At 40.8% G+C, this 18,133-nt stretch overlaps 1 protein-coding gene across 2 annotated transcripts in view; it reads right to left on the minus strand.

Annotated features, from left to right (window-relative positions):
* STON2 (stonin 2) overlaps window positions 1-18,133 on the minus strand; it is a 134,706-nt gene that overhangs the window by 30,621 nt on the left and 85,952 nt on the right. The gene's annotated exons all lie outside the window — the stretch shown is intronic.

The following is an 18,133-nucleotide window of genomic DNA, read 5'->3' on the forward strand; positions in this document are numbered from 1 at the left end:
TGTGTTGGTGGGAATGCAAACTGGTGCAGCCACTATGGAAAACAGTATGGAGATTCCTCAAAAAGTTAAGAATAGAAATACCTTATGACCCAGCCATCCCACTACTGGGTATCTATCCTAAGAACCTGAAATCAGCAATTCCAAAAGTCCCATGCATCCCTATGTTCATCGCAGCATTATTCACAATAGCCAAGTCATGGAACCAACCTAAGCGCCCAGCAACTGATGATTGGATAAAGAAGATATGGTAAATGTATACAATGGAATACTACTCAGCCATAAAAAGGACAAAGTCGTCCCATTCACAACAACATGGATAGACCTTGAGGGTATTATGTTGAGTGAAATAAGCCAGACAGAGAAAGATGAACTCTATATGACTCCACTCATAGGTGGTAGTTAACATATGGACAAAGAGAACTGATCGGTGGTTACCAGGGGAAAGGGAGGTGGGGGGAGGGCACTAGGGGTGAAGTGGTATACCTACAACATGACTGATAATGATGTACAACTGTAATTTCACAAGGTTGTTAACTATCATAACCTTAATTAAAAAAAAATAGGCCCTTCATAAAAGAAGCTATATAAATGGCCATGAAGCACACGAAAAGGTGCTCAACATCATTAGACACCAGGGAAGTGTAATTAAGCTACGTTGAGATACTACACACCCACTAGGATGCTAAAATTAGAAAGCATGATTAATACCAAGTGTTACAGCATGGAGAACAGCTGGAACTCTCATATATTGTTGGTAAGAGTATAAAATGGTAAAATCTCTTTGAAAAATGGCTTGGCAGCCTCTAATAAATTTAAACATTCACCTACCTTATGACGCAGCAATTATACTCCTATGCTTGTGTGTAAGAGAAATGAAAAATACGTCCACAAATAGACTTGGTCAAGAATGTTCATAACAGCTTTATTCATAATAGTAAAAAACTGGAAATACTCCAAACATCCATCAGTAGAAGAATGGATAAGAAAATTGTATCATATTCATATAACAGAATACTACTATAGCATAGGCATAAGTGAAATATTTAGACATGCAGCAACATGATGAATCTTAAAACCATTACCTGAATCTCAAAAGTTACTATCACACCATCGTTCACCCTGGTTTCCTTCATTCATTTAATCTCATACCAACCCTATAAAGTAGATACTATTATCCCTCAGTTTTAATAATGAAAAGATTCACAGAGGAAAAATAATATCCAAGTTATATTTATTCATTCATTAATTCATTATTTACTGAGCATATACTATTTGCCGACAGGCAATGTACGACGTGCTGAGGATATAATGTTAGCAAAACTAGGCCCAAGATTCCATTATGTTAAGCGAAATAAGTCAGTCAGAGAAAGACGAACTCTATATGACTCCACTCATAGGTGGAAATTAGTATATTGAGAAGGAGATCTGATCGGTGGTTACCAGGGAAAAGGGGGGGTGGGGGGAGGGTACGGAGGGGGAAGTGGTGTACCCACAACATGACTAACAAAAATGTACAACTGAAATTTCACAAGCTTGTAATCCATCATAACATTAATAAAAAAAAAAAAAAAAAAAAAACTAGGCCCAAGATTTAAACCCAGTCCTGCCACTACACAACACTGCCAAGTACTATGACAGGTCTAATGTAAAGAAATGAGCAAGGGGGCCGGCCTGGCGGCCGTGGTTAGTTTGCATGCTGCACTTCAGCAGCCCAGGGTTCACAGGCCCGGATCCCAGGTGCAGACCTACAAACCATTCATCAAGCCATGCTGTGGCAGTGTCCCACATACAAAAAACAGAGGAACATTGGCATAGATGTTAGCTCAGTGACAATCTTCCTCACCAGAAAAAAAAAACACAAAAAAATGAGTAAAACACCGTCACTGCCTTTAAGAAGTTCAGAGTCTAGCAAAAGAAAGGTAGATGAACAACCAACTACAGTGCAGTAAAAGTAATTACAATACAATACCAAGTACTCTTACTGGCATATACAGAGTGCTGAGTGAACCCAAAAAGGGAAATGACTGATATAATTCTGCCTGAGTTGATGGAAGCCAAACTGGCAAAGGGTAATATAACAGCAGTTGGTAATATAACAGCAGACAGAGCATCTTCAGGCACTGAGGAAGAGTGGAAAGCATTCAAGATTCGGAACTAAATACACATGGCTGAGATGCCAGCTCAGTATTCACATTTGTGAAATGTAATTCTCCAACAACTTGAAGAGTTGTGAGAACTGGAAGTAATATCTGTAAAGATCTAAGCACATGCAGAAGAAACTCAAGTTATAGTAGCTTTTAGTTTTTGAACGAAAACTGGTATTAGTCATATTGCCAGCATATATCTCCTATTGTAAATTTGTCAATATCCAGAAAGGGTCACCCCTTAAAACCAGAATATGACTAATTTTCTGAGGCTGGGAAGCTTAAAACTACATCCTAAATCCACGGTGATTTGCTGGCTTTTGACCTGCCTCCTCACTTGAACAGGACTTGAGCCCCAAGATACACCATGAGACTGTGGATTAAGTGGAGTTGGCTATCTCAGTTTGAGCAGTCAATACAAGGTTAGGGGCCAGAACCCCAAAACATTCAGACTAGTGGGAGTAAGAGCCCCTCTGTACTGTGCCTCTTGGTACAGGATCACTCCGAACGTGCACCTTATGAGCTGCCTCCTCTGTGTCCAGCTCACAGCAATGCTCACTTTAATCAGATACCCCTATCAGTCTACAAATTTCTAGAACAGAGGCTAGCAATAAGTATTAATCTGAGAGAGACAGTTCAGTAAGGTACCACCAAGATGGCAGAACTTTCTCAACATGCAGAGGCTCTTCCTGTGGAGCCTGCATCTGAGATTTTAATATAGATAAGGAAATAGGCTCAGGACTCCTTCTGGTGGCACAGGTTAGTGCTGCTGAATATTGAGGCATTTACAAAACAAGAGCTCAGAAGTTGTTTGCAAGGCTGACTGGCTCTTTATTGACATTTCCAGTCAAACTAGAATAATTACAAGAGGAGTCACCAGGGGGCCAACCTCTCCTGACCACATGGGTTTGTATGTGCACAGTTGACTGAAGAACTGATGCAGGAGGGTGTTTATATTATTTAATCATCAGGGCAAACAGTGCAAGCAGCTCTACAAGGAGCATGGCACATGGAGAGGGAGCAGGCTTGCACTGTGCCACAGATAGGCTGTGGGTGACGTTGGGCAAGTTATTTAAGCTCCGTAAGCCTCAGGTCCCTCACCTATAAAATGGGATAATGATGCCTTGCAGGAGGTTGTGAGAGCTACAGACAATACATAGGCAAGTGCCTGGCATAGTGCCTTGCATGTAACAGACACCTAATAAATGGTCATTCCCATTATTATAATTAATGTAAAGTACAGTCATCTATAGTTTGGGGAGAGCCAAGGAGAAGATATATGGCATGAGTTGATTGCTTTTATTGGATAGAGGCCATGTTAAACAGCTTTTAGCCTGCTTACATGGAGTGGAGTTCAGTGAAGGGTGTGTGTGTGCGACAGAGAGAGAGAGAATTAGAATAAGAATCCATGCTAGCTGAGTGGAGGAGATCAGAAGAAAGAAAGAGGGGAAGGAACGAAAAAGAGTAGCTTTCAGAAGAAAGAAGTATAGCTTGTCACTAGACTAAGTTATCTGAAGGCAAGGCCTATGTTTTACTTTATTTCACTCTTTACCCTGTTTTTAGTCATTACCACATGCTCCATCAGTTTAACATAACGCTTGGCATCCGGCAGGCACTCAGTAAACACGTACTGCATGCACACTTGGAGCAGGCACTGAACTCTCACTTGCAGGTGTGGCTGTGACTAAACAGGAAAAGGAAACCAGCAGTAGTGGTGTGGGACAATTGTCAAGCAGTGGCTCTGATAAGCAGAAGTGCCCTTTGTCCTAGCGGTTGAGTCATTGCACCATCACACTGACACACTGTGACAGGTTTCATTCACAACACCAATAATGACACGAGGTCATTCCTCCAACAAAGCAATAAACCCCACATAGAGGCTCCAAATCTTTACCTGAGAAAGATGGAGCCCAGTTTGTCACCCTCTACCCTAGTGAGCAGATCAAGTGTACAAAATATTTTGTGTCCCACCTTGGACTAGGTGTTCTACATACACTGCTTTCATTAAGCCTCATGATGACCCTTTGGGAGGTATTGCTCATAGTTTATAGGTGAAGAAAATAAAATTCAAAGAGGTGAAGTAATTTGCCTGAGGTCAATTATCAACCAGGTTTCAAAACCAATGCCCTTTTCATCTACTTGAAGTATAACACACATACAGAAAGGTACACATATCATAAGGGTATAGCTATAAATTTTCACAAACTGAGCACATCCGTGTAACCAGCATGCAGATCAAGAAACAAGACCCCTTGTACTCCTATCTCATTAATTCCCCCTCCACAAGTAGCAACTATTCTGACTTCTCACAACTTTACGAGTTTCACCCAGAACACCCTAAACTACCGTACTCTCTCCTCCTACTGAATTCTTAGGTTTTTCATATCCGTATTACCCATTTGGAATTTCTAAAGACTCTAGAAAGACAAGATCTTTGTCTTTCTAATTATGATTACAAGCTTCTTGAGGCCAGGGTTTTGTACTTCTTTACATTCCCTTAGCCCATCTAGTATGGAGTAATGACTCCACAATATATGTACCTAACAGTTATCTTCTGCTTTCTGTGTATCTGACATTGTTTTAAGCATTTTACCTGGATTATCTTTATTAATCCTTCCAACAGTGCAATGAGGTAGGTACCGCTATTATTTCTCTCTTACAGATGACAAAAGTGAGGCACAAAGAAGTTAAGTAACTTGCCCAGGGTCAGACAGTTAGGGAAGGATGGAGTCAGAATTCGAATTCAGCATTGTTACTCCAGGGCATGCATGGATTGGAGGCCTTTCATTATTCTATTCTCTTTTCATCAACTTTTTATTAAAGTATAAAACACATGTATAAAAAAAGCTATCAATCACATGTTTAAAGTTCAATGAGTTTTCACAAAGTGAAGACACCTAGGTTAACTCGCACCCAGATCAAGAGACAGATCATGGCTAGCACCCCAGAAGACCCCCTTCATGCCTGTCCTAGTCACTAACAGCTCCCTGCTCCCCCCAGGGTATCTGCCATCCTGCCTCCTAACACCATACATTAGTTTACTTGTTTCTGAACTTTATATAAATGAAATCATACAGTATGTCCTCTTATATTCATGAGATTCATTCATTTTGTTGCATGTGGTATGTTAACTTCATTTCTGTATTGTATTCAGTTGTGTGAATGTAACGTGATCTTTCCACTCTAGTGTTGATGGACAGTTGATAGATTCCAGATTTGGGTAACAACAGCTAGTGCTTCTGTGAACATTCTTATACGTGCCTTTTGGTACACACATGCATGCGTTTTTCTTGGGTACATACCCAGGAGTGGAATTGTTCTGTCCTTGGGTATGCAAAGCGATTGTACCAATTAACACTTCCATCTACAGTGTTTGAGAGTTCTGGTTGCTCTATATCCTTGTCAACACTTCATATTACCTGTCATTTTCATCTTAGCTATGATGGTAGATGTGGAGTGGTGTCTATCGTGGCTTTAATTGGGCTTTCACTGATGACTAATGAAGTTGTACACCTTTTCATATGTTTATTGGTTATTTAGCTATTCTCTTTTGTGAAGTATCTTTTCAAGCCTTTTGCCCATTGGATGGTCCGGTGTTTTGCAGAAATGGATTTGTAGAAGTTCTTTATATATTCTGGATGTGAATTCTTTGTCAGATGCATTTACTGCAAATATCTCCTCTTACGATGTGGCTTTAACTCTCTTAATAGTAGCTATTGATTAACAGAGAGCGTTAATTTTGATGTAATCTAATTTATCAGTTTTTTTCTTTAATAGTTAGTACTTTTTGGGTCTTGTTTAAGATGCATTTTTTAGGGACTGCCTCATTAGAGATTGACTGGTGGGACAGTTAGTCAAGGTTCCTTGCCTTCCTGTAGCCACATGAGCTAATAAGCTGAGCAAAGGCTCTTTCCCTGGAATTTGACTCTTAAGGAAAATGAAACTGAAATGAAAGACGGTTGTCATTCATTCGTCATGATGGTAGCACTGGAAGAAACCATTTGGAAGTCCTTGCCAGAGATCCAAATGCTGTTCTAGCTCCTGTCCTTTCTGAATCTGGCTTTTCAGCTTGATTTCGCAGCTTTCTATTCAATTCTGTGAGCCACCTCCACCCCCATATCCTTCCAATAAACTCTCTTTTTAAATTTCTAATTAACTAGAGTCTATTTCTGTTGCTTGCATCAAAGAATCCTACTGATTCCTTCATTCACTCTCTCTACATTGACATTGTCTTTCTACTTTTATACATGGCACTAAACATAAAAGTACAGCTTGATCAGTCACACTGTGCAAACAAGAAATTTCATCTTCTTGAAACTCAGTCCTCATCCTTTCATGATTGCAGTATGATTTTTTAAAACTATGAGCTTTCTGACATCCTAGAGCTGGCTCTGGCTTGACATTCACCACGTTAGGAGAAACAATGGCATTTTCAACTCTTTGGCTCTTAGGGAAATGAAGAAGGGGAAATCTAGTTAAAACTGGACATTCTCCAATAAACCAGACAGTAAAAAGGTACAAAAAGGCATTAACCCCTTAACCAATTGTTAAGCAAAGACAGCTCTGCAGCTGTGCTTAAGAATGATAATTACTATCTTTTTTAGCTAGAGGCTATAATAATGAGCACTGATAATTTAAATGGAAGAACAAACAATACTTTGCGTGGAATATTATTTAAATAAGGAGTACTTCTAAAAATCAAATTTATCCTGAATAGCCAGGATTGGGGGAGGGGTGACAATCTACAGAAACACTGTTATAACTAGAAGAGTGTTTGGGAAATCATCTCAACAATCGCCCTCTCAGACCCTTCACATTTCACAAAATATGAGCACAGGCCAACATTAACAAGAGAGATTTTAAAAAAACAAACAGAAATTATACCTCCAAATAAGTCTAAGCTGGCAAGCCATACACACAGAGCATTGATGCAATTATAACATCAGGCATTTCTGGATTATATCTTTTGGAAGTGTTTTCAGAACTTGTGACATTTTCTTCAGCATGACCTAAGTGGCGGCAAATTTTTATTCCTTAAGGTCTACTGGGTTTGATTTCTCAAAACAGTCAAAACTCACTTGGAGTCAGGTGGTAAATAAATTTCTATAAGTTGTCTTCCTTTTTTTTAAAAAAAAAGGACAATACAACATGGCAGTTAAGAGCATGGACTTTAGAGTCAGAGAAATCTGGATTCTAAATGACATTTGCTGGTGTGTGATCTTGAACACAAGACAGCCTACTTGAGTTTCAATTTCCTCATACGTAAGAGTGGGCTAATATTCTATAGGACAGGTGTGGTTGATAAATGAGATAATGTATCCGAAGCTATTATAGCTTTAGCTTTTATTATTATGACTAAAGAAGGAGAATGGCTTTGTCTGTTGAATGTAAATCAGTTCTGAAAGGACTTCCCAAACAGAAGTTCACAATTTTTAGGCAGCGCCATTAATGAGTGTCAAGGCTTGCCCTGTCTCTGGATTTATGCAATCCAGCTCAGACTCAGAAAGTATTTCAAAAGGACTCTAAGCAGACAACACACAATCACAGAATCCAAGGACTGTAGATGGGGCATTTATTCACAGGTGTGGCTCTTGGTGTTGGACAAAGCCTAGTCACTCATGCTCTACTTCTGAATCCATCTCCAACAACTCGTGGGAGGTGTACGGCGCCATGAAGACAGGGCAGCTTTTGGTGAAGGGAAAAATGAAAGAACTGATGAGAAATTCTCGAGGGAAACCAGGTTCACCCAGAGGACATGATTTACTCATAGACAAATACACTGAGGGCCTGTGGGAGGATCAGGGACAGAAAAGTTGCTTTAAGGGCTATGTTTTCAAAATTCAGAAGGGCTGGTTTCTGGGGTGGTGCTAGGCAGGGAACACAGGCTGGTTGCTCAATAGAAGAGCTTTATTTGGTTCAGCAACTGGATTAACCACCTTTTCTTAGTTTTTGCCAAAAACCTTGCTCTGTCCTGCTTCTGTGGGAACAGAAATATGTCGTCAAATACCAAAAAAATCTGGTTACCTTGACCTCTGACCCTGAACCTCAGCATCCTTATCAATAAAATGAAACAAATCACACCTACCTTACAGGACCATGCAAATTAAATGAGATCTCATGAAAAGCATTCATTACATTGTCGGCTACATAGCAGTTGCTTGATGAAGAACAGTTATTATTATTGGCTTTAAACAAAGAAGGAGATGCCAAATATTGGATCTGAACTATTAAGAAGATAGTCTATAGACTGAGAGAAAAATTTAGTCTAGTCTGGATAATAACACAATTTGCTGAATCTTGGTTTGAACAATTGCTATTATATCTTGAATGTACATTTTCTCCAAGTACTTTATACCTTCTTGTTTATCTACATATACCCTATAATTTTACTTAGTTAAAAGAATAAAAAATCACTTAATCAATTACCCTTGAGAAAATCTATTCATAAATATCCAGGTCTTGTGTTCTCCAGATATGACCTTTCCTTGGAGTTGCAGAGCTAGAGGATGAGGTTCCATGATGAAATAGTCTTTCAATTAATCCCCTGGACCATGTATGGAGCTCAGGAATCTGAATCTGTTTTGATCATGGCTGTGTATCTAAGGGCACAGAGTTTGTGGAGGAGTTATCCTTCAGAGGGAAAAAACAGGAACTGTTCATTCTGTCATCATCACCTCTTTCACATAATAGACAAATGTGTATTTCCTATGCAGAGTCAAGGATAATGCGCCAAAGACAGGAAGAGACTGGGTCAAAGGTGTCGTTATCTTGTTTGGGAATCCTCCACACAGATGACTTCCCTGACATTTCAAAACAATGGTTCTCAAATCGTTGTATGTCCATGGTCACTTTGGAAGAGCAATAAACCAAGAGATCACATATGGAAGAGCCTGAATTAGGGCTGGAAGACCTGTCCTTCTGCCACTCAGAGAATCCATTTGATACCTTTAGGCCTCAGTTTCTACATCTGTAAAATGAGGGGTTGAATTAGATGATTCCGAATTCGTCCAGTCTTTAAAACCCTATTCACATCTATTCTTCTACTTTTTTATTGTAAAAGACGACAATGTAAGCTACTGCACTTTCACCAGAATGAACTAAGAATATGATATTGCTTTGATGAAACACAAAGAAATGATAAAACATGAATTCATGTTAAAGATAAAAATATATATATTGTCATCCTGTAGTCATTACCAGAGAGCTGCATGCTCATCACGTAGATGTGCCTGCTTATCACATGCTCTTTCTCTCTCACCATCTATGGTAATAATAGAACAATTATCTGTGAACCCTCAAACTGGGTCATTTAATTCCAACTTTATGAACTGTCAAGACTAACAAGAGCTGCAGACAGATAGGGCACCTCCTCCCCACTCACTGTGGTCAACATGTGAGCAGTGGGCAGCACCAGCAGTAGGCAGTGAAGTTTAAGTTGTACTGGACTGAGAAGTTGAATTGGTCTCCAAATAGCTGAGTATCCAGATATTGTTCATGAGCTAATCATGCCTAACATTTATTGAGTACTTACTATATGCCAGGCCTTTAAGCCATGTGCTTTATATACATTATGTCATTTAATGTTTGATTATCACCCCTATTTTGGGGGTCAGGAAACTAGGGTTACAGAAGCTCAGGATCCTGGCCATGCTCTTCAGCCAAATTGTACTGACAGCTCTTTCACGACAGAGATGGACAGGAAATCTCCTATTTCCTTTCCCCTGTGCCTTCCTTCCAGGTCTGTGATTCACATCTCTTCCTCTCAAGTCTGAAAGTCCCGGGAGATTGGATGGCTCAGAAAGTTGGATACTTGACCTGCTCTTTGACTTTTTTTTTAATTGAGGTGACTTTGGTTTATAACATTACATAAATTTCAGGTGTACATCATTGTAGTTCAATTTCTGTGTAGACTACATCATGTTCATCACCCAAAGACTAATTACCATCCATCACTGCACACATGTGCCCTATCACCCCTTTCACCCCGTCTCCCTCCATCCTTCCCCTCTGGTAACCACCAGTCTAGTCTCTGTAGCTATGTGTTTGTTTGTTGTGGTTGTTTTTACCTTCCACTTATGAGAGAAATCATATAGTATATGACTTTCTGCACCTGACTTACTTCACTTAGTATAATATCCTCAAGGCCCTTCCATGTTGTCGCAAATGGCAAGATTACGTCTTTTTTACAGTTGAGTAGTATTCCATTGTATATACATGCCACATCTTCTTTATCCATTTGTCCTCTGATGGGCACTTAGGTTGTTTCCAAGTCTTGGCTACTGTGAACAAAGCAGCAATGAACATAGGGGTGCATGTATCTTTATGCATTTGTGTTTTCACATTAAGGATGTGGAGAAAAGGGAACTCTCACATACTGCTGGTGGGAATGTAAACTAGTGCAGCCGCTATGGAAAAAAGTATGGAGATTCCTCAAAAGATTAAGAATAGAACTACCATATGATCCAGCTATTCCACTTCTGGGTATTTATCCAGAGATTTTTGACTCTTTAAAAGTGTCTTCTTCTAAGCGCCAAATGGTTCAACAACTACCTCTGTCTTCCATGATCAGATCAACTGGTACCACTGATATCTCTAGAGCACTTGTGCTGTATTAGGCATCAGCTCACGTGGTTGGTGTGAGCGAGGATTTGAGCTGAACAGCAAGTGCATGTAAAGGACTGGAGAACAGAGGAATGTGAGCCTGGAACTTAAATGATCACTTCCTGAAAAGCAGAATGAAATTTGTATTCCTTTTTGCATTGCAACGAGTTTTGTATCTGGTCATCAACAGGTAACGAAATAGGATGGTATACTGGAAAGAGCAATGGAATAGAAGTGAGTAGAAGAATATGGCAATAGGTCACCACCACCCCAACTCTTGCCCAACAATCTCTGCTCTGCTCTCCCCTCCCTACTCAGAAACAGACCCTGATACTGAGAAGCACCAAATGTCAAGGGGTGTTTCTAACAGGAGGGGCAAAGGAAAAAAGAAAAGGTGGAAATATTTCTTTATTGGATTAAAAACAATAACAATTTTTAAATTCATACTCTGTGCCAGGCCCTGCAAAAAACTTTTCTTAGACGATTTTATTTGCTTCTCACAAAAACCCTACGAGAGAGCTATAATTAACTCTATATAATATAAAGATGAAGAAAATGAGGCAGAAGAGGTTAAATAACATGCCCAGATTGTGCAGTTAGGAAATAGAAGAGCTGAGATTTAAGAGAGGCTTTGCCACTAAAAACAAAGGGATTTGCTTTGTAAAGAATTTTGTTACAGTGTTATTTATTCCTGACAGGTCTAGAAAGAGGCCAAGCCCTAGGAAACCAAGAGACGGCTGACAGCTGGCCTTCTCTGGACCTAACTAGCCAGGGGACATCAAGTAGGAAAGCACCATATTCCCACATATTATCTTTGTTGTGTATATTTTTGTAAATGAAGGAGTAGCCAATTAATATTGCCCAGTGAGGCATAAGAGCTTTATGGTTTGGCTACGTGTCAACCCAACAGTTATTTCCTAGTCTTTGGCCAACATGGCATACCACACTGTCTCAGCCTAAGTAAGCAAACAAGCAGAATGGACATACGTGTGTGTGTGAGTGTGTGTGTCTAGCATTTGTGCAGTGTAGGCACAAAGCCTATAGGCACACCTTGCATTCTTGGCTAAAATTCTTTCCTCCCCATAAAGAAGAGAGATTATGTGATTGTGTTAGCCATTCTTCTCTTCCTGAAATGGCTTTGCGAGGGATACCGTCTGGCTGGGGTTTAAGCTCCTAGCTGGACCAAGCACAAAGGCAGGGTACTGACACCCTCTGTGCCTGTGGGTATTGGTGAGAAAGGGAAGCAGGGACAACTATGCAGGGAAAGGCCGTCCTTTGCCATTAAAGCTGAACCTCTCTAGGGAGAAGAGTCAGAAGAGAAACTTTATATATCTCACCTACCCATACTCTGTATCTATACCGGTTCTCAAGATAAATTCAGAGCTTTGGCTTTCTGAAGCTAGAGATTTCATGCTTTCTACTGAAACTTAATTTAATTAGTAAAACTCCCCTAAGTCACTTCTCCTACAAACTGCAAACTCAGTGAGCCCAAAAGGAGTTCTATCTTCTAATTCAATCAACTTCCCCCCACGCCTCTGTACCTGGCTCATGAACATCCATCACACCTCCAACCTAAGGAATTCTTGCTCTTTCCTCCTGGCGGCATCTAGACTAGGCTTGCTGTTTAAAATCAAATTGCCCCTCACTGTTTAAATGTGTACTGGCTGGCTCTGGTTTCATGATGCATTTGCCTGTATTCATCGTAACTGTCCTGGTTTACAGGAACCTGCCAATCCTTTTGAAAACAGTAACTTTCTGGTGTTTAAAGCAAAGAGATTTCTGGAGTGCAGTCTACTTTTTGTGTGTTTATAATCACCTTTAGTAGCAAACTCTTTGTGCCATTACTCAACACTTCAGGTAAGAATTCTATTTAAGAAACATGTCTTTGCTTGTAAAGCCTGGCAGTCAAAAAAGGACACTTACAGGCAAATTAATTAAAAAGACATAGGCCCATGTTTTCACTGTCTTTCTTGTTGTCTCTGTCTCCCCCCACTCCTTCTCATCTCTTTCTCCCTCCCTCTCTCTTTCTCTTTTCTTCCTTCTTTTTTGTCCACCACTTCCATTCTATATACTATCTCCCACAATCTCCTTCCAGGACCTTGCTTCATTTCATGGATTCTGTCTCAAAAGACTAAACAGTCCAATCAAGGAAAGTTTAAACCTATCTAATGATCAGATCAATGACAAAAACCCAAAACAAAACAACAAAACAAAAAATTGTTTTGCTTCAATTGCTTGCAACATGTTGGGTGTAGGGTGGGATGGTAGAGAAGAGAAATTGGCAATGTCAATCTGAAGATCCTCGGGGCAGAGACTGTGATATAATTATCTTTGCACTCTCCATAAAGCCGAACGCAGCACCATCAGTCATTCAACAAATGTTTACTGAGTGGCTCCTACATGTAGAATCAATGGTAAACAAAACAGATTGGGTACTTTCTCACAGAGTCCTCAGTGTCATGACGAGAGAGAAAACTGATCCAAAAAAGCCCCCAAGAAATAGATAAGTACAAACTGTGATAAGTGTAATGAAGAAAAAGAACACACTTATTAGCCAACATATGCCCAGGAGTCCTGATCCAGCCTGGGGGTCAGGGTAGGCTTCCCTGAGGAGGCAACATGGCAGCAGAGATCTGAAGAATGAGTAGGAGTTAACAGAGTTGCACATCATAAGAAGTTCAACAAAGCAAAGGCTTTTCTACTTTTAAAACAACTGGAGTACCACTTTTTGTGTGTGTGGGAGAGATGTGAAAGAAATCCTAGAAATGTCATCCAAATCTTTCATTTTACATATAAAGGAATTAAAATCCCGTATGAGCTGCCCAAGGCCACTCCAGTAGGACTAGACCCCCGGGCTCCTGGCTCCTAGCCCAGAGCCCTTTGGACCACACGGCAACAGAACGGCAGTTTCAGTGGCCACAACAGACTTAAAGGCAGTGATGATGGGCCTCTGAGACATAAAGACCAGGGGCTTATCCCATATTCAAATAGAATGCTGTGGGTCGGGGATAAAAGGTTTTTAAAATTGAACTTTTAATAAAAGAATTCAGTGCTGCTTCTGAAGAATGGCTCGATATGTTCAAGTACTTTTGACCAAAATGTATTTGTAAACCAGGAACAAAGAGTGAGCCAAGCTGATTTCCCCGCCTGCATACAAAGTGAAAACAAGATGTCAAAGTGACAACAGTACTTTAGCAATGTGATAAATCAACCCAAAGTGATATTTAAGGTCTACTGATTTCATCCAGGAGCCCAGCAAGAACTCCAAGACCCCTGAGCTCTGATCATCACCAAACCTGAGATGACACAAGAAGCAGCCTTGAGTACCAGGCTGGGCATTTTTTAAAAGCCTGTGAAGCCTTCTGGGAAGTTAATACCGCCTAAGCAACTTTCCCCAGCATTTTTCCCATTTTCTTCCCTCTCTTTACGACACTGCTACACCAAGTAAAAACTAACACCTCCTTTTCTCATTCTCAGTTAGCTTGTCCTTCCTTCTCAGTAAACAACGCAACTACAGTGGTGATTAGAAGAACCAGGAAATGCAGAGGGAAAAACCTACACTCTGGTCCATTCTGGCATACGGGCAATAATCCAAGGGCTTAATTATCACTATTTATTAAGCAATGATAGTAAGAGAAGGTTTTCCAAATGTTGCCAGGGGGTGTCTCTCAGAAGAGAGGCCTCATTAAGAAGGGAGAAAAAGATGCTATTGACTACAGATTAAACTTCAATTCCTTCCCCACCCCATACCTCTTCAGGGGACAAAAGATTGGAAATGTCCCTCCAATCAAAACAAGATCTTTCTCTGCCTTTTCATGATTCTTAGCCCTTGCTTTGTGTTGGCCTCTTTGTCTTTGCAAAGAAGCTGCTTCATTGAAACATCATAGAAAAAAACAGTTGTGCCCCCAGACAACGAAGTCGCTTGCACACAGGCATTTCCAACGTAGGCAGGCAGGCAGGCAGGCGACAATGCTGGCAGAATTCTCAACCTGTTGCTATAGTAGCAGAAAGAATGTGATTCAAGCAGCTCTGCTCTGATCCATATCCAAATCCCTCTAGCTTCCAAAGAGAACATTAACCCTTCACTGCCCTTTCTTAGGGGCAGAAACACCTGGGAAGAAGCCTACATTCTTCTTAGGAGCTGGACGTCATAGTCTTAGCATTCAATCACTCATTCATTCATCCAATAGCTATTTATTTAGATTCCATTATGCTGGCTCCTAGGTTTTCAGTGGTAAACAATGCAGACATGGCCCTTGGCATTGAGCAAGAGGAGGGGCAGGATATTAAGTCAATGCTCAAATAACAATGTACTATGCAGCATCAGTGTTACATGGGAGACACATGTGGTTTTCAGCAAAGCCATCACCAGAATGGAGACCACCTATCCAAGATAACCAGCTCATACATGAATTGTGGCAGACTCTATATATTCGGCACCACTGTAATTATATGTTCACATGTGTTAATTTGACAAAAATACCACTAGAAATGCCTGCTCCAATCATATCATGCCTCCTACAAAGCATTAGTTTAAATGAGTTGTTTAATCAAATCACTTTTCCACATAAAATACAAACAGCTTGTTAGAGAACGATTGCAGGCAATTGCTGAACAGTCACCAAGCAACAGAAATGGCAGGTGAGAGCTCAGAAAATATGCAAAAGAAGCACAGTTACGAGGACCCTGGGAAGATTGCTAAACAATCTCTACTCCGATGTATTTCTCTGGTCAAGATGGTAACGAAGGAAATACAATTTAGAAATGACCTACAATCCAGCTTACTTTCCCTAACATTGTGGTGTGGAAATCTCATATTACTGAACACCTTCCTGCTAGACTTCCTTGTTTCCCATGGAGCATAAATACCAGGAGGGTGGGGTTTCTCAGGAGGATAAACTCAGTAGGTAATGATATCCTCATAGGCTTTTTGTGAAACAAGGCAGCATCGATCAGCTTGCCAAGCAAAAGCTAAAAAACTAAGAGGACAGGTTGCCAATCTCATTTGGCCAGTAGATGTGGTCTCAGGGAAGTTACATAATCCTTTGTACCTCAGTTTCCTCAGAGGTAAATTTGATACGCCATGCAGATTCAAAAGCACAGAATGATCTATAGCAATGCCTATAAATCAGTGGCCTGGAATCAAGTACTCCATTATTTTTCTATGTAACACTCTAAAACACGGTTTCTGTCCCAGAAAATATTTGAGAACCTCAATCCTATTTTATCTTTTTTTTTTTTTTTGAGGAAGATTAGCCCTGAGCTAACTACTGCCAATCCTCTTTTTGCTGAGGAGGACTGGCCCTGAGCGAACATCCATGCCCATCTTCCTTTACTTTATATGTGGGATGCCTACCACAGCATGGTTTTTGCCAAGCGGTGCCATGGCCACACCTGGGATCTGAACCGGCGAACTCCGGGCTGCCGAGAAGCGGAACGTGTGCACTTAACCGCTGCGCCACTGGGCCAACCCCTCAATCCTATTTTAGAACACTGGTTTCCTATCTCAACCAGAGGCACAGGCTACAAGCCTTTCACCAAACAAATCAAGGGAAGACGGGCCATCAGGGAGGAATGTCCACTCAAATCTCCTTTAACCTCTGCAGTGTTGGGCCAGGGTTTGCGTAAAGGTCTCAAATGTTCAGAATAGATGGAAACTGGTTTCTTTTTGCCTAAGAAAGAAGTGATGTTAGTAAAGGGATGTTATATGATCTAAAGTAATGACTCCACTCCAATTAATGCCCATCCTGGAAGTGGACAGTGGACAACCAAGCCCAGTGACCCAGACCCTTCACATTTTGCAGGATGGTGTGAGAATAGAAATGGAGGCATTCTGTTGGGATTCCAGTGATGTCTCTGTACCTATCAAGTTTGAGGTACTTGCAAGAATTCTTTTCCCTTTAAAATTCCATTGTATAGATCATAGCAAAGAGTCCGATGCTTACTTCCACGTTACAAAGAATAGGTTACTTCCAGAAGATGGACACTTTCTGCCTCTTGGTTACTCTGGGCTCCAGCCATGGTGTCACCAGCTTTTCTAAGCAGGACAAAGTGCAATTTCGTGCCATGCCCTTCCCCCCTACAGAAGCTTACAATAATGGCCCTATTTCTTCACCCCTCTCAGAATCCATGCCCTTTGCCACATGACTTTGCAGTTTCTCCCTGCAAATATCTACTTCCCTGCCCTTTGACAATGGACTTGGCCTTGTGACTTGCTTTGACCAACAAGATGTTAACAGGTTAATGGCATAAGCAGAAGCTTGAAATGAGCTTGCTTGTCTCTCTGCCATGGCCATGAGAAGAACATGCTCAAGCTAACAGCAGGTCCTAGGAGGAGAGTGAGGGACATATGGAGTAAAGCCATCCCCAACTGAGCCCAGCCAAGAACAGCTGATTCTCCCCACCCCAACCTGCAGACATAGGGGTTACTAAAAGCATATTGTTGTATGCCACTGAGATTTTGTGGTTGTTTGTAACACAGCATTATTGCAGCAACAACTAACTGATATACCCACCATAGTAAAAATTCACCTGTAGTTTAAGCGTTAAAACACTGTGTTTTGTTTTCTTCATACGAAACAAGTAATGGATCACTGAGGTTTTTTCCCTATTAGACTATAAAGTCTTCAAAGCAGGGTCCTAACACAGCCTCAATGCCCAAGATTTACTCATAGAGTCCATACCATGTTCTAAATCCCAGGGAATACAATGGTAAACAATACACAATTCCAGCCATCAATCTGCACCTGTGAATTTTTTCCCACCTAGGATCAAGTCAGTAATGTACTTTTGCCCAAAGGTGATTATAAAGTTTACTTACACAGCCGGAAGTACCAAGTCAGTAATGAACTCTGAACCACCTGAGTGTTATTTGCCTAAGTACAGATGATCTGCAATCACTGCATCTTTCAGTAACGGAATGGACTGACAAGACCATTGGATTATTGGTTTTAAATCCCAGCCAATCACCAGAGCTTTCTAAATTACAGATTCCTAGACCCCATCTATAGACATTTAGTTGACTACTTTGGTACAAGGCCCAGGCATCTAACACAGATGCAACACGTTAAAAAGGTCTCAAAGTAATGCTGATCATCACAAGAACTGGGGAACCCCGTCCCATCTCACACAACCCCTCATCCAATGACTGAATCTCTTACACTGAGTTCCACTAAGCATTTGTGATGACATTAATAGACCCAAAAGTGAACACAGAGGGATCATCTCCAGGTGACCACACGTATCCGTTAGTTACTGTTAACATAACAAACCATTCCAAAACTCAGCAGCTTAAGACAATAAGCACTGATTACTGCTCATGAATCTGTGGATCTGGATCTGTCTGTCTGATCTCTCCTGGGCCCACTCATGTGTCTGAGGTCAGCTGG

The sequence above is a fragment of the Equus quagga genome, chromosome 20, assembly GCF_021613505.1.
Source record: "Equus quagga isolate Etosha38 chromosome 20, UCLA_HA_Equagga_1.0, whole genome shotgun sequence".
In the NCBI taxonomy this organism is placed as follows: Eukaryota; Metazoa; Chordata; class Mammalia; order Perissodactyla; family Equidae; genus Equus; species Equus quagga.